The sequence below is a fragment of the Apteryx rowi genome, unplaced genomic scaffold (assembly GCF_003343035.1).
Source record: "Apteryx rowi isolate R43461 unplaced genomic scaffold, aptRow1 scaffold_21, whole genome shotgun sequence".
In the NCBI taxonomy this organism is placed as follows: domain Eukaryota; kingdom Metazoa; phylum Chordata; class Aves; order Apterygiformes; family Apterygidae; genus Apteryx; species Apteryx rowi.
In genome coordinates, this window is record NW_020448419.1 from 4,680,451 (window position 1) to 4,704,028 (window position 23,578).

The window sequence follows — 23,578 nt, forward strand, 5'->3', positions numbered from 1 at the left end:
GAAAAGCAGGTCTGGGACTGTCACCCTTGCTTGAGCAGCAGCCCCACAATGCCACCCACCAGCAGGTGCCTCTCAGGACTGTCTTGCTTTCCTTCAGCTAGAAGAGGCATTGCAGCATGAAGGCTGTGGAAACTCCAGATGGCAAAGATTGCTTAACAAACTTCAATCTAGCTGTGTTTGCAAATATTATTATCCCATGCAGCTATTACTATGTCAATCTTAAATAGCAAAAGCTGTCTGATACGATAGCCCTATTATTTATTTATTTATTTATTGTGGCAGTGATCCTCTAGTAAATTGCATGTGGCCTGACTTTTTGACTCATATTACAGGATTATACCCCTTGATATTCCTAGCCATCTCTCTTGTTTGAAATTGGCTTTTGGTTATTTTGTGTGTGTGTGTGTGTGTGTAACTTTTTTCCACATTGAATACTTTCTGCATTCATAAGTGAAAATGTCTTCAAAACAAATTCTAACCTTTTTAGTTGTTGGCTGTAACCATTATCACTGTTACTGATCACTAACTTACTCTGTAAATACAGAAAACTTAAAGAAAATAGTCTTTTTCAACATTTCTGAAGCTAAAAGGAGTATAACTTGATTTATCCAATAATAAAACCCACTGACAATAAATCAGCCAGATAGAAACTGGCCTAAATGTTCAGATGTTACTAATAAGCATATTTGTTAAATAAGGACAAATTTTAATGAACTTGTTATGTGTTTGAAGAGTGTTCTTTTTTTAGTAGGCATCTGTCTCTTAAGGAATCCTTTGGGCTACTGGAAGTTTGAGCTTTTAAATCCCTAGTTATTCTGCAAACTTCAAGTCACTTCTCTTACAGAAAAGGTGGTATTGCTAGTAACAATAAGTGATAAGAAAGTAAGATCTTATTCTTGGTCATGGTGCACGTTCTTATCTGCCTGGGATTTACTTGCACCACAAAAGCACTCCGGTGACATGCTGCTAATTAAACATGAACACTTGTTTCATGGTATTTATCTGTTTAATCTATCCATTTAAGCTATCCATTTTTCCTAATGTGCCATCATCAACACATACACCTTTTTCAAGTTTCTGGCTTTAGTGTTTATTATATGCTTATATCTAGGGCCCAGTTTTCCCTTCAGTGTAGCCTAGAAAAGACCTAAGCCAAGACCACAGAAAGTAACCTGCAACTTTTAGGTTTCTCTGTTTTTTTGTGTCAACTCAAGACTATTCGGAGTCATTTATGGACTTCCTAGTCTTTTTTACAACCAAATGGTCCATCAGCCCTGTGAGGGACAATTTCTTTACAGACTTCTTTCCTTACCATCTTGCAGAGGAGTGAAGATGCACCACTCAAAGGGTGGCAGTTCACAGCTAATAAAGAAATATTTTCATCACAGCTATCTGTGACAGCATTTGGTTGTGTAACTTTTTGCCACAGAATGTTATTGAGGCAAAAGTATTGGAAGGTTCAGAAAAGCAGCGAGACACTATTAAACAGGATTATTCAAAGTTTCAATATGTGGTATTAACAAAAATGCTATATTGATAGTCATATTGATTTAATGAGCTAATCATATTCTTAATAACTGGGCCCACCAAAAAAAAGTGTCTTGCTTTGTAGAACCTGATACTGGTCACTTGGTCATTTTAGAAAATACGGTAATAGATTAGGGGAATCCTGGGGCTATTAGGGGTTAGCATTTCAAGTGAAAAAATGAGAGGAAACACAGGTTTCCATTTTGCGGAAATGTTCATGAAATTTTTTTGTATTGCAAGATAAAAAGATTTAATCATCACTAATCTAATCACTCTTTGCCTGATTTGAGCTTTTTAAAAAATGTTGGGTATGGAATAAATTTCTTAATTGTAATAAATTTATTATATTATAAATTTCACAAATTTCATTTGAAAAATTAAAAAATTTTTCAAAATAAAAACTTCATTTTTCATTTTTTAAAATATATGGACGGAAAATTTTTGACCAGTGCTATTGAACATCTGATCCATTCCCTAACCATTTGTTCAGGTATGTGATACAGGTTACAAGGTTGCCTTTGTGTTTCCATTAAGGTTATACAGTAGTATTCGTAGTATTGTCTTTCCACTCTTATGCTAGTGTTTTTAGTGCAAAATCTTTCACAGAATCACAGAATGATTGAGGTTGGAAGGGACCTCTGGAGATCATCTAGTCCAACCCCCCTACTCAAGCAGGGTCACCTGGAGCATGTTGCACAGGATCACATCCAGGCAGGTTTTGAATATCTCTGGAGAAGGAGACTCCACAACCTCTCTGGGCAACCTCTTCCAGTGCTCTGTCACCCTCACAGTGAAGAAGTTTTTCCTCATGTTCAGATGGAACTGTCTGTGTTTCAGTTTGTGCCTGTTGCCTCACGTCCTGCTGCTGGGCACCACTCAGAAGAGTCTGGCTCCATCCTCTTGACACCCTCCCTTCAGATATTTGTATACATTAATAAGATCCCCCCCTCAGCCTTCTCTTCTCCAGGCTAAACAGGCCCAGCTCTCTCAGCCTTTCCTCATAAGAGAGACGCTCCAGTCCCCTAATCATCTTTGAAGCCCTCCGCTGGACTCACTCCAGTAATGCCACATCCCTCTTGTACTGGGGAGCCCAGAACTGGACACAGTACTGCAGATGTGGCCTCACCAGGGCTGAGGAGAGGGGGAGGATCACCTCCCTCCACCTGCTGGCAACACTATCCTGATGCACCCCAGGATCCCATTGGCCTTCTTGGCCACAAGGGCACATTGCTGGCTCATGCTTAACTTGGTGTCCACCAGCACTCCCAGGTCCTTCTCGGCAGAGCTGCTTTCCAGCAGGTCAACCCCCAACCTGTACTGGTGCATGGGGTTATTCCTCCCTAGGTGCAGGACCCTGCACTTGCCTTTGTTGAACTTAGAAAGTGGTCATAGAAACCAAAACCCTGTTGCCAACATCAGTGGCACAGCCAGCTGTTAACTTGGAAAATCCATCTCCTCCTCCTCACATCCATCCCCCTCACTGGCAGGATTGAGGAGATGACCTGGGCTCCCAGACCCTTGACCACCATCCCCAGAGCTCTGAAATCCTGTTTGATGGTTTCCAATTTGCCCTTGGTGTCATTAGTGCCCACATGGAAGAGCAGCAGAGGGTAATAGTCTGAAGTGTGGATAAGCCTTGGCAGTCTTTGTATGACATCTCGTATTCAAGCCCCTGGCAGGCAACAAACCTCTCTAGATAAGAGATCTGGTCGGCAGATAGGTGCCTCTGTTCCCTGCAGCAGGGAGTCACCCACAACAATCACTCGCCTCTTCTTCTGGGTGTTCCCACAAGGCACAGGGTCTGTTGTCCCAGTTGCTTCCCTTGTCATAATGCTAATTTTGTATTTATGAACAAAGATTAATATGAAAATCAAAGCTTAATGGAGCTTTTATTAAGAATGATTACAGTATTATTGAAGTATTCTGGACCTTTAAAATCTAAATCAAAAGGCTACTGAAAGTTTTGCAAGTGTTTGCCAGGGGTAAAATGTGGCAAAGCAATTTCTTATTAAACATGCACTCTTTACAGCAACAGAGCAATAATTCCAATCTAATTTTCTATTATTTTTCTGCACTAGGCATCCATTCTGCTCCTGCTTACACAAGTGTTTGTCCTCAGTATTAAAATAAGGGCTGTAAAATTATTTTGGACTTGCGCATTGAAAGAAAAAAAAACTGACTACAAGTTTTCAAAAGATGTTTTAGGGAAGAGGTGATGGGCAGAGTCTGGGAGATCCTGGATTGCTAACCTAATGGGAGACCTTGATTCCTGCCTCCCTTATGCTGGGTAGCTGGAGTTCACTTAATACTTCTGTCGTTGCTTCCCATATGTAAGTTATGGGCAATAAGTCTTCCCTACTTTACAGTGACATTGTGAGGGTAAATTCATTAAGAAATCAGCAAAGCTTGGGCACTGTGGCAATGGGAGTTATGTAAGAAAGTCTAATGGTTTATACTGAGGTCAAGTCAACTTTTAGCATTTTTCTAATGGATGCAAAATCAGTGCAGGCTGCAGAATTTAGTTGGTCTTGCTAATTTGTGAATAATGCTTCCAGTTTAGAAATGTGATGAAACTATGATTTAAGGTGTTAGCTTTTGGGAACTATTTTCGATCGTCATGTTCATGCTGTCTGAGGAAATGGCATGAAAATTATACAGAAGCATTTTTTTTTGCTGCCAAGCACAAGTGAGTGAGACTGACAAACAGATTTAGTGTATATGAATGCTTAGCTTTTTCTCCTCTTTGTAACATACTATGCTTGACTTAATAGTACTTTTCTGCCTGACTTCATTTTCCCTGATCTGTCAGACTTTTCCCCTTGTTTTTTAAGCAAAACATTGCAACGAAATCATACAAACCTTTCTCCTCTGCAATTGTGAAAAATCTTTGTTATGGTACATGCAAATCCAATTGCACAAAATCTTCTGCTGAAGTTCACATGTAACAAGCACATCAACCTCTTTGTCCTGAAGAGGAATGCACAAAGAGAGTCATAAACAGTCTTTGAACCTGAGTAAGCAGTTTGAAAATAAAGTAAATAATTCGGATAAAGCCAAACATCCTTAAGAAAAAACAAGCAACTTGGCATTAGGAATATATCTCAACAACAGGCAAAGCTTTTTACATAAACAGAAATTCTTCTACTAAAAAAGCCTTCTCTTTCACCCTCCCCAAAACAAAAAGCATTCTCTGAGTAGATATGTCTGGCAATGGCCATCATCTAATCTTCAACATTAAATGGAACAAATGAGACAAATATGTGTTTCTCTTTGGGGGGAGGAATCAAATGGAGAAATTAAGAGGAAAGAGGAACTTGAAAGTTTTGCTGAATATGCGTAAGTTTTACTAAACCTGTTTAAAAAATAAAAAAACAGCCCATCAACAACCCATAGAATGAATGAACATACAAAAAAAAGTGTTGTCCTGCTGTGCCATGCAAAATCATTCATTGTAATTCAGGTCATCTTCAACAGGTGTAAAGGTGTAGCTCCTTGCATATCAAAGGCTTCTGCACCTGAAGATCTGGCTTTTTTATTTGTTGGTAACAAGTTGATATGAGTTCTTCCGTATTATAAATTTTATGGAACTTGAATATGACTGCACTGCACTATGATGCCATCAGAGCTGCATAAATAAGCACCTATTCTGTGAAAGCTCCCAGCACCCCCACTTTCTAGCTAGTTCGTTTTCATAGTACTTGACAGGTGAAGCTTTAAAAGTTTTGTCAAAATATAGGAAAAAATGTTCTATTCTGGTGTCAATGTACAGTGGGTAGTATCGATTGGCGATGGGACTCTACGCCCTGTTTGTACTGGCAGATGGCTGCATAGTACAAACCTTTCTCAGTGGTGTCCTGTGTGTCTACACTTAGTGTATGTACCTTTTTTATTGTGAGCCTTTGTTATGATATTATGACTCCTTTTTCAATCTGTTGTGTTGGCTGTGTAGAGGGTCCTTTTGGGGCTTGGACCCTGCTTTTAGCTGCCCACATTTCACCATGATTAAATGGTCAATGTATCTCCAGTAGCTTTTAGGTGCTCTTCAGGCTATTAGAGATACAGTTTAGTAATACAGCTTGTAGGTGGGTTGCAAGCTGAGGATCAAGAGGTCTGATATTAAAGTACATCCATCCACTTGAATGCCCAAGCGCTCACAGTCCTTTCCCACTGATACACAGCTTCAGTGTGCGGGATGGACAAGGGGAGATGACTCTAACCCCAAAGAGATGATTGCAGTTGTCAAGGTCACTGTGAAGAAGCAAGTGATAAGCTTAGAGATAGCTGAGTCCATGGTGTGATCCAGGCAGTGTTGCATGCAGAGGATATTGGGACTCAAAAATTCTGAGAGCATCTCATCCCACAAACATGATGCAGCAGCTGAGCATAGTCTGCTACTAAATATATCCAGAGACATTGGTCCCATGCAAGGGATGGGCAACCCTGTGGATCTTGAGTTTTTTTGCATGACTTAGTGTTTATCAGGGCTGTAAAACCAGTTTGAGCTCAGAGACCTTGTCTTTCCTGTAATTCAAACCAATGGTTGGTTTTGTTTTTCTTTTTCCATAAAAGTGATTCAGCTTCAAAGTAAAAGTGTAGTTTTCCAGGGTCTGCCCTGTGTTAGAGTTAGGAAGGTATCCACAAAAGGTAGGTTGAGAATGAGCTTGTAAATGCACATCCACCCACCTATCCACAATTTTATTTTTCACTAAACTTGTCTCTCTTCCTATGCCCAGCTTTTGTAGTCATACTTTCTTTCCTCTCTTTCCACTCCATCTATTTTTAATCAATGTATCTCTCTTGCTTGGACTCGAATGAAAATCCAACTTACATAAGATGAACTTTTGAACCATGAGGTATATTACAAAATTAGAGAAAAAAAAGGATATCCCCTGACTATTTAAGTGATCCTCATTTAACCTGCAGTTACCTCTTTTCATTCTGAGGAGTAGCTGTCCACCATGACTGTTCACCTGTTGCTTGACTCTTGTCAAAAAAAAAAAAAAAGACTTATGTTTCCCCTTGGTCCTTTTATTTTCTTAAAAGGATCTTATGAGAGACCTTACCAAAGTTGCTTGAAAAATTTTAAGTAACTTATAATTCCATGGTCATCCATATTTACTATCACATTAACTTTTTTGAAGACTAACGCATTAGAAATCCGTGCTTTGCAGAACTTGTGCTAGCCGTGAAGTTATATGTTGTACAGGTCTGTTGTTAGTAACATTTCTGATTAGCTTTACTGACAAGACTCATAAGGTTTGAGTATTCACAATGGCTTCCCCAAGTCCGTCTTCTAGGGGATCTTTCCAGTCTTCAACAGCATCAGATTTTGCAGTTCATTTTGTATATTCTTTATATTCTGGTTTACAGGTCCTTAAAGGAGTGTGTCTTATATGCTTAAAATTTTCATATTACCTATCATTTCTTAAAAGTCATTTCATTCTGCACTAGGAGTGAATTTTTTTAATTGATTCTTCTATGGAAAAATTCTCAGTGGAATAAGAATTTTCCTAAAATATTCAAGAAATTCAAATGTCAAAAAGATGCAACTGGTCTGCTTCTTAATTAGCTTTTTTAACTGTTAGTTCAGAACTTGGGAAGGGCCGGAGACTGGGCCATTCAGAGGGTTTGTCTGGAAAACTAGAAGTAGCCTATTTGCTTCTTATTGCTTTAAGATTTTCATGCCATCTGTCTTGGTATCTTGGGACAGTTGTTCTTCAGGTTCTTTGAAGCATCTGGCTACCTTTTGTATTTCTCATTTCCCATGAACTCAGCAATATTTGCGTCGCATGCTACTTAGGCTTTTCAGGCATGATTGCCATTTTTGTATTTAGACGTGAATGCATTTGTGTTCTTTATCATCCAACCACATTTGGTTTATTTTTTCAGCCTCTCCTTTGTGGCAGGGTTAGGGGGTGTCTGGGAGGAGGACAAGGGAACGTTCACTCTCCAAGTGTAGGAAATGGTGAAACCCAGCTGCCAGGCACCCAGTTCAGCCTTTGCAGTTGCAATAACATGGGGATTTTCACTCATTTTCATGAAGTACTTTGAGATCTGTGGATAGAAATGCAGTATAAGAGAAAAGTGTTGTTATATAAATGCTGATCAACATATTATTATTTCTTCTTTTATTCTTATTGTTGGTGAGCATGACATGTTTACACTGCAAAGGCCCTACTGTTAGTCATGCCTGACTCATTTTCTCAGAGGCTGGAAAATAACTGTAGACTTGATGAATTAGGCTATAAATAAATTAATCTGAATTCAAAGACTGAAAGTCCTGGCAGCTGAAATGGGAATGCTTGGCTATCCTTTACTTTCTTCTTGTGATATTTTTTGCAAAGATAGCTTGTGAACTGTGTGTGTTAAACACCATTTTTCATCATAAGAGTTGCCTGCTATACACTGATTGCTTTCTGGTGTCAGTAGCAGCAATATCAGCGACATGTTTTCTGATATAAAATAAATTGGCTGGCCAAGATTAATGGCTTGCTTGATATCTATTGCAAGAGAGGTCTGTCCACTTCATCTCAGCTGTTTTGGAGTTAAAAATATTGTACCTACTTATAAAATAGTTATTTCAGGATATTATTTGTAATTTTCAAGTTGTGTCAATTGTCAAGAAGGTGTCAAAATCATTTTCTGTAAATCTCATCTGCTTTTTTCCTAAGTGTTTCTGTGCTTTGCAGCCTCTTCTTATTTTGACTGATGAGAAGGACTACTTCTTACTTCTATTATTACTGCATCCAGCTGAAAAAATCCTTGAACTTCACTGAAATTTATGTACTAAGATAGGGTTCCACTTATCTTCCACCCCATCCTCCCAAAATATCTGAAGACTGATGTCTGAAAGGTTGCCTTTGGCATGAACATCACTGAGGTAATCCATACAAAAAACTGTCATGCCTCGTGGTTCAGCCATGAAACCTATCAGCTTTCCAGTATCCTTTGCTTTCAGCTATATTCTAGCAATATATTCTGGTAATTATTCTGTTATGTTGGCCAGAATTTGTAACACTGACAGAACCTCCCAACTTTGCAAACCAACAGACCTACTAATAATATCAGATGAACAGGACCACTGTAGAGCCTTCTGTTTTAGAAGACTGTTCAGTAACCCGAAAAGGTGCCAGAATTTGCTGTAGTCAAAAGAAAGTGTATTATGGATCTCAGTAGACTTCAGAACACACCCTAAGAAAGAATATATCCCTAAAGGAATTCTGTTTCAGGGCCATATGTACTTATTATGGAATCTCTTCTTGTTTTTTGATCAAATGTGTTGTTTGCATGTGTATTTTAATAAAAATGTGGAGTCTGCATTTGATTTAGTTGTAAAAAATGTGTTCTTCCTGTTTTCTACATGTATCACTTTAATTTTGGGCTTTACTTTTTCCCAGAGGCCTGACATGTAATGCACAGTAAGTGTGCTTAAAATTAAAACAAACAGGTTATGACAAAGTATGTTGACTTATAATCCATAATTGTTCCAATCTTGTCTCCAGCTGGTGTCCATCTTCTGTCATTCTGAATTTAATCAGAGAGGTACAGTGTTAAAAAAAAAAAGAAAAAAAAGAAAAAAAAAAACAATCATGACAATGCTGTGCGAAAAAAAGCACCTCTGGAAAGGCTCTATTTCTTTTTCCTCTCCTAACTCTCCCCACCTGCAGTTTGTCTCCTAAAAGCAAAATCTAAAAATAAATGAGAAATAAAGAAGTAAATATTTAGTGTTGTTCTAAATCTGCATGTTTCTTAAAACAGCTTTTTTAATGCTGTGTGAGTTCACTCGCATGACCTTGAAAATACTTGCAAACAGATTTTGGAAGTCGCAGTATACTGAAAATGCTGTAAGAATTTTATGAAGTTTACAGACTTGTCCAAAAGAATATGTCGTTTTTTCTTTCTTCTGTTCTCTGGTTCAATTCCTGTTACATATCTGTCTTTGCAGAAGTGCTCTACAGATGTGTACAGATGAATACATCTCTCCAATAATTTTCCATGTTTTTATTTAAAAGCAGCTTTATATAGAAAGTAAAACTTTCATTTTTCACTTTGTTCCTTTTTTCATGTTTTTTTTTCCTAATAACATTTTTATTGTCTGTTTTGTAAAGTTTTACCTATGTGATTATCAGAACAAACAGAGGCATTTCTCATTTGCTGAAAATCTTTTATTCTGAGAAAGATTGGTGTAAAAAGGTCTGCAAGTAAGATTTCCTAAAGGAAAATAAAATAAAAAGTGAAATCTGCTTTTTGGGACACTTTAGAAATCCTAGAATGTGCCACAGAATTCCTTTCACAGTTTTTGAGAGTATAGAGTTCTCTGTTCTCCTTCAGTGGTCAGATGTAATAATTATGTACTAAGACAGGCAGTTCTTAATTCATAACATGTAGGTTTTATCTTTTCCAGGCTAGCTGAACCTGCGGGTAGTCATTGATCCTGCTGGCTTCTCAGCTAAGTCCTCCCCGTCTCACAGTGCCTTTCATTGCATTTGCTTTTCTACTTAAGCAGTTATCTTTTCAGATCACCTAAAGATAGCACAAACAATATCCATAGCAGTGCAGTGCAGGAATTGCCCTGAGCACCCTTTGGAAGCTGTGGCTAGAGAGTTCACAGGGATGTCCTTCACAGAAACTCTGAACACTTTTGAAAACAGTTATATCCTGCAAGGTTTGGGTTTTGGTGGGTATGAAATTAAGAATAAAGGAATATATTTGTTTAACAGATTTCTGTCTAGAATAGCTTGCTTTTGTCTTGTCTCTTGTTCACTTTCTAAAGTGGTAGGTTGGCATTCAGTGAAGAATAGGTCTAGAAGCACAGCAAAGCAGGGCTGCTTGGTTTGGATGTAGTTGGAAATACAAAGGCCACTGTTGTGTTCTCTACCCCGTTAAGTTCTACCTGAAGCAGATATTTTTGCAACACACATTCTGCATTTAGCCAGTATGAGTGTTGTGAAAACATTTTTTAAAAGTCTGATGTTTTCATATCTCTGATTCTAGTGTGATTGTCTGGCATAATTTCTGGAGACATTGGCTCTCACCTCAGTTAGTTGTTAACTAACTGATAGTGACATAGTTAATACCATACTTTAATGTTTAAATAAACCATAGAATCTTTCTGCGTGAGATAACCACAGTGACTGATTCGCCAATCTGTCAGCATAGCAGATGCATTTTTCTCTACCCCCTCCCCACTCATCTGCTCATATCCCAATCCTATCGTCATTACTCTTAACAGGAGCATTAGCTACAGATCTCCTCACACCAGACAGCAGTCTGCTCTCCTAGTAAGAGGCTCCTGTGGGACAAATGCCCTTGGACAGTCTTTGCATCAGCTCTAGTACTGGTTTACTGGTTCTAGCCAAGTTTCAGCTGGTGAGATAGAGTGGACCAGGTCCTCAGCTGATATGAAGGAGCTAATTCCCAGCCCACTTTCTCTGCTTAGATTTCTTCATGTTTTTGAGTACAGCGTTCTTCTAAAGTATCTTGAGCTTCTGGATAGTGGATATTTCCTCTGCCAAACAGAAAACACATTTCAAAACTGAATGTTTGGCAGGTAAACAGATACTGGCATTTTTCTTTAAAAGGCCTTGTTAGCTCTCACTGATGAGTTGGATTGTGATTAATTTATGGGGGTGGGACAGCCATTCTAATTATGGATGCTGCCCTAGAGATACTTGCTACTTCATATGAAATTAAGCTCCTGAAATTTATGGGTGTCCTGGAGTGGATGTTATAACAATTTTTGCTGCTAGAATCATCCTTTTTGAAAGCCACAGACAGATATTCAAGCTTGATTCTTTGGTTACTACCTAAATCTCTTTATAAAAGCATGTTCTGTTCTCAGCTACCTTTGCAGACATGGAAACTTCTGATAGCAGGTTTACTTATTTACTACCTATAAATATTCCATATTGGGAGAATCAGCTGCGAGAATTCTGTATTTTGTACTCTTAATAGTGACTATTCCAAAGCTCCAAGTCCCACATCTTTCCTATTTCTCTTCTACTTGTTAATCACATTGCAGAAGGAGGTAGTAATGTTATCAGAACACCTTCTGATATATATAAGCATATTTTGTCTTTTACTACTGTGGCACAGAAGTTGGTAGTGGGTGTTTAAGGAGGATACTGTCATGTTAATTAAATAGCATCTTTACTGTATGATGAGCCTAATCTTTCACTGACTCAGAGACATTTCTGTTTTTTGATATGCTAAAAGCCTAAAAGATGGAAAAGCTCCACAAAAATAAGGACTTCAGCTCTCTGGAAGTTTGAACAGGTGCCATCTTTGTCCCACCATCTGTCGATAATATCTGCTAGGAGAGCTGTTTTATCTGCCCTAGTCACTATTGAACCACCCTAAATATGACTGGGTTATTCTTTCACATTCTTGGTTATAATTTCAAGTATGACATGTCCCAAAATACTTTTCAGCGTTTTGAAAGTTGTGCTTTTAGGGTCTGATCCAATACTCACTGAAGTCAATAAAAGTCTCCCCACTGATTTTGGTTGACTTTGGATTAGATTATTATTCAGATGCTATAAATACATCACTGGAGGGGAAAATCCCATCCTAGACTTCTTGATAGATTTCTCAATTTTTCTTCTCTTTCTCGTTTTCCCTTGTAGTTTTGTCAAATGAAATTTGTCAAGCTCCATTGCATTTCCTAATCTTTGCTCTTCTGACAGACTGCAGGCCAACAGAAAGACAAGCTTAAAATCATGAAATGAAGTGCATTTTTTCATTATGCTGTCTAAGATGTTTCCAATAAAGCAGAGAGAGATATCACTTTGCCAGTTTGGTGTCATGATGTTCCAAAGGTTTTGGCTAGTTAGCAGAGTTGCTGTTCAGACCTCTTGCGGGTGATCCACACCTCTCTTGGAGCCTGCTCTTATTATCTTGTGGCTTCAAATGGAAGAAAGTCTAAATTGTTTTGGACCTGTAGTAACAGTTCTCGGTATTATTAATAGCACATTGAGTGAGCTTATTATGTAAAATGCTCTGATTGTCTCTTTTGCCTTCCATACACCAAGCAGTTAGCAAACAAACAAACATCAGTGGAAAAAACATGACTTGGTTAACCAACTTCTTTTGGAACCAAAAAGTAGATGAATATCTGAAAGAGCAAGGCATTTCTGTGAAGAAGAAAGAGCACGTTGCTGAACTATGGAGAACAGACTGAAGCCACTTCCAAGCTAACATGCAACACACTGGCATTGGATTAATGCTGCACACAGCTGATTCTTATTCCTTTTCAGAGAAAGTCACTTTTTCATGTTGCTTTGCCTTCTACCTCCCTGAGATGAGGTTTTCCTGATTCCATCCATTCCGCTTTCATATTTTGATGATTTGGAAATTAGTTACTGGAAGCATTGCCCCCAGTAATTTACTTATATCACTTTTCAGTGCCTGTTGATAGTAGTAATAGACAAAAATACCCATCAGATAGTGCTTATTTTTAACATTCATACCACACGCTGTTGTGTATGTTTTATTTATCCTGACAAACATATTCTACTAGTATGTATAAAAATTATTATATGTGTGACTGATAGTGATCTGATTTTGATAGATGGCTTAACAAGGCAAAGTTGAAAGCAAAGGGCTGCAACTGTAAAAATCAAAAAACAAAAACCCGGACATTCCTATGTCTAACTGCTATGTTGGATGGATTTGAAACAGAATTTTCTACCATCATCCAGGGAAAAGTATCTGAAATGTAATAATATTTCTGGCACCACCTTTCAAAAGTAAGGCAACTGCATTCAGTTAGTAGGCATTTTAAATTCTGCAATAGGATACTCACAGCACACTTCAGAGGCTGCTGCTGACTTTAGAGATATTCTCACTGGAGCCTGGGAAGCAGCCAGTACCACTGGAAAATATTTATAAAGAAAGCAGTATTACTGTGGCTTGTCTTAAAATAAATAAATAAACACCCAAAACAACAACAACAAAATCAACGCAGCGTTGTCTTCCCCAGACATGCCCAGGGCTCAGCTAGCTCCTGCGTGGCTTGGAGTGCCTTCAGTGTGGCCCACGGAGCTGGCACTGAGGCAGCCGAGCAAAAGACTGGGTCTGTCATGTTGAACAGTCCAACTTGTTTTTCCCCAAAGACTGGTTCCGTATTTGAACTACAGTCATCTCGAAGCGTTTTTAGCTCTTCTGCATGAATGATAGACTGTGGTGGAGAGAGAGTTAATTCTGCATATTTTCACAGGTTCCCTGATTCAGGGACTGATCCATGTGCAGGTGTAGAACAGATTTGTAGCATCTGTTTAACTGAAAGGAACTGACAACACCGAAATTTTAAGAACTGTCAACAAGCCGTTTCTTCACAATTTTCAGACCATGCATTTGTGTAAACTATCCAGGCAACAGTTTGGAAAACTAAAACACTTGAGTCACTGGCAGTCTGTTTGCTATCAAGAAAATAAAGGCAAACAACAGATTATTGTACAAAATATTAGCCTGCATCTGCCAGTGCTGAACATCTGTGAATAAACTACCTACATGTATTCAAAACGTTCCACAGCTTGTGCAGACCTTAATGAACCAAATTTAGATTATTGAGGCCATGCAAAGTTTGGGAAAATCCAAACAAGCAGAGCTGAATCTTATCTAAGTTTTCAATTTTGAAACTAATGTTCAAGTGGTTGTTAAAAGCCCAAGGTTGGCTGCCTTAGGGACTGAAGTGCTCTGTTTATTCATCAAACAGCTACATTAAGTACAGCCAGCCCCAGTCATTTCTGCTATGCTACAGCCTGCTAATAGAGAGTACAGTAGTTACCAAGGTCAAGAGAGCTCGATGTGAACTTCAGTTTGACTTCATTCTGATTTTGGTATACTTACTGCAGTGCACTCAATCTACTTAAGGGCTGGCTGAATCACAGAGCACCATTCTTTCGAAAAACTTTGAAAGGAAATATGTTTTATGACATATGGGTGAAAAATTATAAGTGGAAGATGTCTCTCCTTGGTTCATCAGAAACGTTTGATTTTCTTCTCCTGTTTCCTCTTCCCCCTCACCCTGCCACCAGATTTTCTAATGCATATGGAGGAGGGACTGTAGTGGTCCTTCATTTTTTTTTTCTTTAACTTTTCTAGAAAATAAGGGAAATAGTTAAGGAATGCGTGGAAATAATTTTACTTTAAAGCTTTTTTTTTTCTTTTACAAGAAATTCTTAAAAAACCCCACATTTTCTTAGAAAAAATGTAAAATTTGAACACTACTTAGTTTGGCTTGATTTTTGTCTGAATTTCTTTTTAGAGTTTCTTTGTAACCAACTGTCTTGATACTTTTTAACTGTATAAATAAGGGAAGAAACTTTTTTTGCCAAATTAAGACTGAAAAGTCCATCCTGCTTGCCTTCCCCCTGTGAAGTTTCTCCTAAATTCTGAGAATTTAGATGTTGAAACTTGTGGTGGTTTGTGTATCAAAAAACGTGAGCTGTGAGAAAGAACTGTTTGGATCAGTAATCTGCTCTTACAGGCTTGGTTGCTTTCTTTCCTTCACTGATTGTTGCTGATGGAAGCAAGTTTGTCAGAAATAGCAATAGTGCCTCAGCTGATTACAGAGCGGAAAATCTTCCTGTCGAAACCTGCTTTCTTTGTTTATGTAGAGCTAACGAAAGCTTAGCCTGCAGTAGTTAAGGCCCATGTCTTCCCGTAGATTATTTTATGGTAGTCAAAGATAGATATGCCCCAAACCAGTGGAATGCAACAGCTTTTGTGATATCTTTGCATTTTTATTAATCACAGTGTTGGAACCCTTGCATGTATCTGTTCAAATTTGTTGACACTTCGGGAAGTCTTCTGATGAGCTACATCTGAGAACATAAGGGGTTAATCACTGCCTTGAAGATATGGTCTATGCTTTTGTTCTAAGCTCGATAGTAGATAGAAAACAAAGCCACATTCACAAAAAGGTCCTGATGATGTCATAAACATTCGTGACATCAGTAGACCTTCAAGAGTGAATTAGGGCCTTTGTGCGCGCGGAAGGGGCTGGCGTCGCTGCATGCAGCGCATTGTGCGGGCGAGCCTTCTGCCGTTGGCTTCGAGCGAAGAGGAGAACGAGGATTTAATTGGGGCTCGGGGAATCGTGGATTTGCTGTGTTTGTTATTTTTCACTGTGTCTGTGGAAGAGAGCAAGCCCCCCGTGGCATTTTGTTGGATTTGAGGGTTGTGTTGAGGGGTATTCGAAGGATCGTATAGCAAAGTTCTGTGCCTCAAATATACATCTCGGTGATTTTGGAGTTTGTAGATAGTTTTGTGTGAAAATACTGGAGTTATTTACTGCTTCCTAATGGTTATTTTTTTATGAAGTATATGCAATAGATGTTAAGAGAGATATTAATTTTTCATCAGGCAGGGGAGGGGATAAAAGGAATCTTAAGACTGAGTATTCAAAGAGAAGCAAAAGCAACTTATGTTCATCATAAATCACTCTGTAAACTGCCCAGCATTCAGAGAACAGCACGCACTTAGCCAAAGAGAAATACTTTAGCACTTTGGGAAATACGGAACGTGTTCAAAACGTGGGGAAAATGATGGCAGTGCAAACAAAATCGTGCACAGTATTTTGAATAAGTGCTTGCTGCTTCTTTGTGGACACCTTTAAGGGTCTCCCTTTCATTAGAATGATTTTTTCCTGTAATGCTCATGTTACATATTTTTCAGACAAATTCAGTGTACTGTGGTTCCAGGAAATTCTGACTCATGAATGTGCTCTTAAGTATTCAGCCTCTTTAGATAGAACTTTTAAACACTCCTCTAAAAGAATTTATCATTAAGCAAGAACCAGTATGAATAAATGTACTTACCAGAGGCAAACGTCAAGCATTTAAAGATTAATCTCTTTTTAATTTATTTACAGATTAATCACTAGCTCCATCAAAATAATGATGTTATTACCATAACTGCTATTACTAATTGATTTATAGATCACCTTCCACATGTCTCAAGGTGCTTTAAAATGTAGCCATAAAAATGACACAAAGCCACAAAGGCACAATAAAATATAATTAGAAGAAATAATAAATCCAAAAGTTGCTAGAATAGTCACATGGGAATGTAGCTGTAGTTTTAGGAATTACCTTTGATCAGTGAAGGGGCAATGGGAGCTGAATTTGCTCTTTTTTAGGACTGTAACCGTCACCTTGTTTTTTAATGCTGTCTGGCAGTCCTACGATCTTTGTGTCTCACTCTCATAATGTTTGAAACATTAAAAAAAAGGAGCAAGTATCAAAGCACCTCAGATTCATACCTGTTTATTTTCCCATTTTACAGATGGAGGCTAATTCTCCAACAACATGTTCCCTGAAATTAGGTACCTAGTTTCCATTACTCAAGGTCACAGAGGGTGCACCTGTACCTTGGGGTTACTGTGCAACATAAGTTCTTTTTAGGTGTGAAACCTCCTAAGTCCACAAGCAGGAAATTTGTTTCTAACCACTGAATCTCCCTCTCCTGTCTTTCTCTTATGTTTGTCACTTAATATTGTGACAGGACTTATAAAATAATAGAATTGGAGAGGAGGGTTTTTTTTCTCTCTTAATTTTCTATGAACATTTTGTCATTTCATTGAGAAAACTTTTTCATATTTCTTGTTTTATCAAAACTTTGTTTTTGCTTAGGGAAACGTTAATTGAAATCATTTTTTTACTAGTCCTAAAAAGAAAAATAGGCAACAATGCAGAAGTACTGCGATATGTTCAACCTTCTGACTAATTGCCCAAACAGATTTACAGTACACCACAATATCTTCATAAAAATGTGCATCCTAAACTCTTCTACAGTATCTGACAATACGCTTCTACAAATACTTATCACATCTTTATTAGAGGAGCCTAGAGATCATATTATTTGTAGCTATAGACATTTGTCCTTAACTTATCAATATCTCTAATATAATGCTTTATGTGCTCTACCTCCCCTTGCCACAGACCCACTGTGTGTTTGACAGCCATTGGTAAGGCCAGGGAGGCCAGGCAGCAACGCTCTTCTACTTCCCAGTCTAGCTAGGGAAAATTCCCAGATCTGACCCATTGGGGAAGAAAAGTGCTAAGAAAGAACCGGTTGAATATCTGGCAAGATAGATTGAGGAAAGAGACAGAGTCTAGAGCTCTTACATGCCTTTCTTGTTTGGTTTGTCATTTTTCATCGATGAACACCTTTTAGGTTTGTCTTTGAATACATGATCTATCTGGTAATTCTAGCCTTGAACACTGAATCTGAATGTTTCCAACTAAACATGAAGAGAATTAGGGTCCAGGTCTATCGCTGCTGTCACAATAATGAATTAACAAAGCCTAACCTTAAATACTGAAATATGTGGAAGCATTATCCAAACCTAATTGCAAACCTGGCATTTGTACACAGACTTTCAGAAATGAAAGAATAATGTATTCTGGGGACTAAAATGAAGAAAATGGCACAAAACAAAAATCATACCTAGTCTACAAGCTCATAGTAGTAGCGGTCTCACTTAATCTGGCTCTTAATGAGTTAACATTATTTTGACACAGCAACATATGAGTAACTAGATACCTAGATAGGAGTATTGCTAGCTTCGAACTGGCAGTCTGTCTCATGAATGAAACAAAGCCCTCAAGTAACTGAAGACCATCACAAGTTTCTTTCTGGTACAAGTGCAAAGCATACTTTTTTCAACCATATGTTCTTTAGCACAGAATCATGCAGTGTATGTATTCAAAATCAGAATAAAATCAGAGCCCAGAGTACTGTGACAGAGTACTTCATCAGACATACAATTCTCCCCATAAATAAAGAATGAAAGCAGGAGAACAGATGGCAAGTGAGAGATGCTTGTCAGACAATGTCACTTCATATGTGATTGGAAGACACATAGTAATAGTAGCATAAGAGCCCAAACAGACTGGAACAGTCTTTCTGAAAGGCTGATGTAGTAAATAGTTAACTTAAAAAAAATCTCTTCGAAGTCCTCATTTCTAAGTATGGTGTAAAGGAGAAAATGTCTTTTGGATTTGCTCTACTGCTGCTAATGACATGTAAATTTTTAACTATGTCTGAGAAAATGCAGACACTGCAAAATCCAAGGAAGGTTATTATCTCAGGCACTACATTCTTCCAATCTGGTGGAAAAAATGCTGGGGTAGTAAAGCTTTATGATTCAGTTCCATAGACATGACAGCAAATGTTGCATGATTGCAAAATGCCCCAGTTCTTGTACTGTTTACATTCTGCCCTCAGTGATTCTATGTAAACAGACTCTCAATATATCTGTCAAAAGTATCTGCTAGAGCAACACCTCCCAGGGCAGATCCAAAACACTTTGAAATCTATGGAAACGTTCATGTCTGCTTCCATGAGCTTTAGATGAAGTCTAAGCCTTTTGGGATATCTTCCTTTTGTTATATGTATGACTTTGCTACCCTAGTCTAAGGACTGTAGCTAGATGCTCAAATAAAGCAATCAAGTAATTGCCAAAGATAATGGAAGAATCCTTCTGTTGAGGGTGTTGATATTGTCCCTGAGCCCCTGATGTGAGCTGGGGCTCTTTTCTGGGTGAGTAACAGGTCAATCCTTGACATCAGGCAAGTGTAAGAGTGTATGCTTGAGCTATGCAAGTAAGTAACTTTAAGATTTGTGTCTGATTTTGGATAGCATTAATGACTGCCTCCTCATTCTGTCATGAGAGAACTCTTCATTTTATTAATTTATTTTCCTGTAGAGGGCAATAAGACTTTTACAGTGATTGGAAAAAAATCCCCTCTAGCAAGACAAACAAGTATTTCCAAAAAAACAAAACGAACACCACCCCCCCCCCCCSCCCAAACCCCCAAACTGCTCAGTGGGAGGTGGGGTGCTCTTCTGGAGCTGTGTCAACCAAAGGTTGGGGGAGAGATTTATGATCATCTGTACTAATATTAAGTTTGGGAAAATGCAGTAATCCACTATAGTGAAAAGAATTCCTTAGGCTCAGGGAAGTTGATTTTAAAAAAAAGGAATAAACATAACAAAACAAAACAATACTTGATATGTCTACTGATGGGAGTGACCTGTCATGCTGCACCTTCCTTGCATATTGTTAGAGGTCCTTAGGCTGGTCAAGAATATGGTGGCTGAAACACTGTGAGGGCTGAATTCAACTGTGGTGGAGTCTCTACAAGGTTTCTGCTGGCCTTGTGGTCAACGTTTTGCCTCTCTTCAGTTTTGAGCTAATATTAAGAACTTGGGGGCTTTTGTGTGGACCATATTTTCTAGTCTTTGACCTACATAGGGATTTTGTTTGAAAGCTCTGCAGATTTGGGTCTTGTAAAACGTGGAGTGAAAATCTACTCCTTCGTTTAGAACTAAACCATGTTTCACTTTAAGCCTTTGCTGAAAGACTTGCCAGAGGGGCATGAGCTTATTCATGTACTTAAACTTAAGCACATGCTGAAGTGCTTCCAGAATCAGGACCATAACTGGGTACAGGAATGCACAAATAAAGGATGAAAACAGTGCAACAGATCTTTCTTTTCTTCTTCTTTTTTTTTAATCCAGTGTAGTGCTGACTGTAAAGATTTGTACCACAGTGCCATCCCCCACGCCCCCCACCCCCAACCCCCATTAAGGAAGTGGAACTATACTAAAATCAAGGTTTTAATAGGAGTGTAATGAGTTTGAGAGAAATTTGGACAAGAAACTATCAAATCAAATAGATTTGATAGTCTTGTTTTGTTTTGATAATATTGTCAATTAAAAAAAATAAAATATTTCAAATGCAAGTTTGTTTTGACATCTTTTTAAGCTTTGTGACAGCATAAAAGTATGTTTTAATATTGCATTACATTCATAGTTTACATTTCAGATTAACTGTAGCATTTTTAGATCCTACAACAGCGTTTCTGCATTATCTAAACACGGTATTTTCTTCTGAGGCAAATTTCAAGATTTCAGCTCTGTTATTCTAATTTAGGGCATTAGACTCTCTCCCTGGAAGTAATTTTCCTGATCAGTTCTACGCCCTTCTTTTTATGATTTAATTGATCAATTACTACTGATATAATAGAGATATTCTGATATCAAACAAGGAATAGCATAAATTGGGATCACTGACACTAGGCTTGTAGAAAGAAGTTTTGATCTTAGTATTTTTGGGATAACTTCCATTTTTCCAACCCCAAATCCTATACCCGCATCATGTTCAAATCACTGTATTTTCTATTAGCTATAAAGAGAAAACATGCCCAAATTTCTCTTTGTGTAGCCGTATGTCTCTAGAACTAGAATCAGATGTTATGCTTTCACTCCAAACTTATACATAGTACCCCTGCAACATTATACTGTGCCCCTTTTATGTCAAGATGTCAAATCTCTCTCTATTTTTACTTCCAGCTATATGAAAATGTCATCAGGGCTAAAACTGAGCTGTTTTTCACACCCCATGCCCTATAAAACATAGAAACATTACACTCATTAAATTTTATGAAAGGAATTCTTCTTTCTTAGTCCACCACAAGTAACATTTTGTGGTGTGCGTTTCATGGTTAAAAAGCAACAGCAATTTGAGGACTAACACCCCATTCTTCCTTTACTAAATCAGGGATATTCCACTTGTTTAAAATTACAACTTTGTTTTACACTCCAAGAGTGCCTTGGAGAATACTTGACTTGAGAAACACGCAGAATGCATATACATGTGTATATGCATTTAATGATAACCAGAGTATAATGAAACTTATGGGACATAATGAAATTAAAAGTATAGGACATATAGTTCATTTTTACTACATGAATAATGTGGAGGAAAATAAACAAGTTTGGATACTTGTTTGGAGATTTAAGATACCTGAAGAACTACTCGGTGCAGTTTGGAAGAAAGCAAAGGTGTGTTATTGCAGTGCTATGAGACTATTTACTAGAATGTAGCTATTTTGGTATTTTGTGGGATTGAGTAGTAGAAAATTTTGAATAGTTACAACTTTGATTTTTGAAAACACACTGTATTATTATAACAATAATAAAAATACCAGCTGACATGAATGTTACGTATCTACTTTAGAATAAAACATAAATAGCCCTTGTTTTTAATGTTTCTCTTATCCTGCCATTAGGTTTGAGAAATATAGTAACTATAATGATTTACAAAGCATCATTATTGTCCTAATCTCTGCAGGCCTTTTGGAACAGTAAGTAACAGAATTCAGTTTCATCCAAAGTGCTTGTTTGAATGAGAGAAGAAGAGAAAGAAACATTATCCCATCCCCCAAATAACGTAGTACACTACTTGTGCCTTTCTCTCAAATGACGCAGCAGCTGTGTGACTGTGATAGTCCAGACTTTGGTGCTCTGGCTTTTGGAAAGCATCTCTAGTTTGACTGTTGTTACAGGTACTATGAAGTCTTGTTTTATTTAAAGCTCCAGATACTAGAACCTTGAGAGTCTCAGCTTTCACTTATGAATGAAAAATAATGTTGGCTTTCAGGGAAAATTGAGAAATATGATGTAAATGAATCTAAGAGAGTCAAAAATTGAAAGGGGAAGAAAAAGAATCTAGAATACTTTACTGAAAAGGAAGACAATTGTATCAGGTCTTGATATGTGCTGTTGAAGTACTCGATTTCAACAATGCCAGTTAGACCCTGTCTTTGGTTAGAAAATGTAAATAGAGTCTTAGCATCAGTTTGAAGACCTCGAATACAATCCTCTGAACATTCTTGCATAATTGTGGGAATTTAAAAATTAGTTATGCAGTCTCAGTTATTTATATAGGTTCTGTTTATAGTCCCTGGAGAAAGATGCCACCTCTAGAGATCCTTTAGCCCTGTCAGGCTATCATCCCATGTCCCTTTGGGCATACCTATTTTTCTTTCCTGGATATAGAAGAGCCTGACTAGGTTAGACTGGGCAGCAAACCTTTGGATGTTGGAAGTAAAGTGAGATAAATTCCTTCCTACTCTGCAGGTTTGGCAAATGCATCAGAACACTCAAAAAAGTGTTTTTTAATCTAGCATAATATTTATATCAGTGCAGGAGTTGGCCTCGGGACGTGAAGCGCTGGCCGTGGTGTGTGCAGATAGGGAGTTTCTCACCAGCTCCTTGCCCTGGCAAGCCTGAACAGTAACTAATGAAAGAGGGCAGCCGCCACTCCCCTGAGTAGAGGCTCTTTGGGCAATGGCTTGTGCTCAAGGCAAGGTCTGGCTTCTCAGCTCTTGGCATAGTTGAGGAACTGCTGGATTTATATTCTCTGTCACAATATTATTAGGAAAAATATCATAAGACATGAGGGCATTGCCCATTGTATTGTGCTGTGAATCTGCTAATTTAAGAAAAATATTTCTGGTACTTAAAGTTATTATTAATACTAAATTCCTTAAAATTAAGTCAGTGATGAGGGCATTTTTAAGAGTCATTAGAATCTATTGTATATAGAGCCTGTTTGTTGTTTTGGAACACTTTAAATTGCATATTACTGACCTGGGAGACTATATTGGGCGCCACTGTAATGCTTTATATTGCCTCATCAAACTCTTTTTATATAGTTAGTGTTATTTGCTCGCAGCTAAATACCAGAAGCTTGCCGACATGGCAACTGGAAAATATTAGTGCACTCTGACTACCGCAACAGAAAGGAATTATTGACTTCCTCATGCATCACTGACAGAGGTCTTAGTGCTTAGGGTAGCAAAAGGCCAAGGATCATTGAGATTTCCCTCCACAAACTTAGGGCACATCCTCGGCTGCTGTATATTGATGTTCTGTCTGCCGACGGTCTATCCCAAATATGTGTTTTGCATTGTGCAGATATATAACTCTGTGTGTGTAATTGTGTGTGAAATACATCAGCAGAGTATGATTGTTACAGCCAAGCTGGGTTGTGACATTTAGTTTTATGAAAGGAAGAAGTAGATGACAAAAAACATTTATGCACTCGTACATAAATTCTCCTTTCATCATATATGGAGATGTATCATAAGACGGGGCTATGCATATTCTGAATATATGTGTATTACTTATTTTGGAGAGCTTCTCAGCTTTGTTTTCTCATGGGTTGAAATTGATTTAGAAAACAGTCTTTAAATGC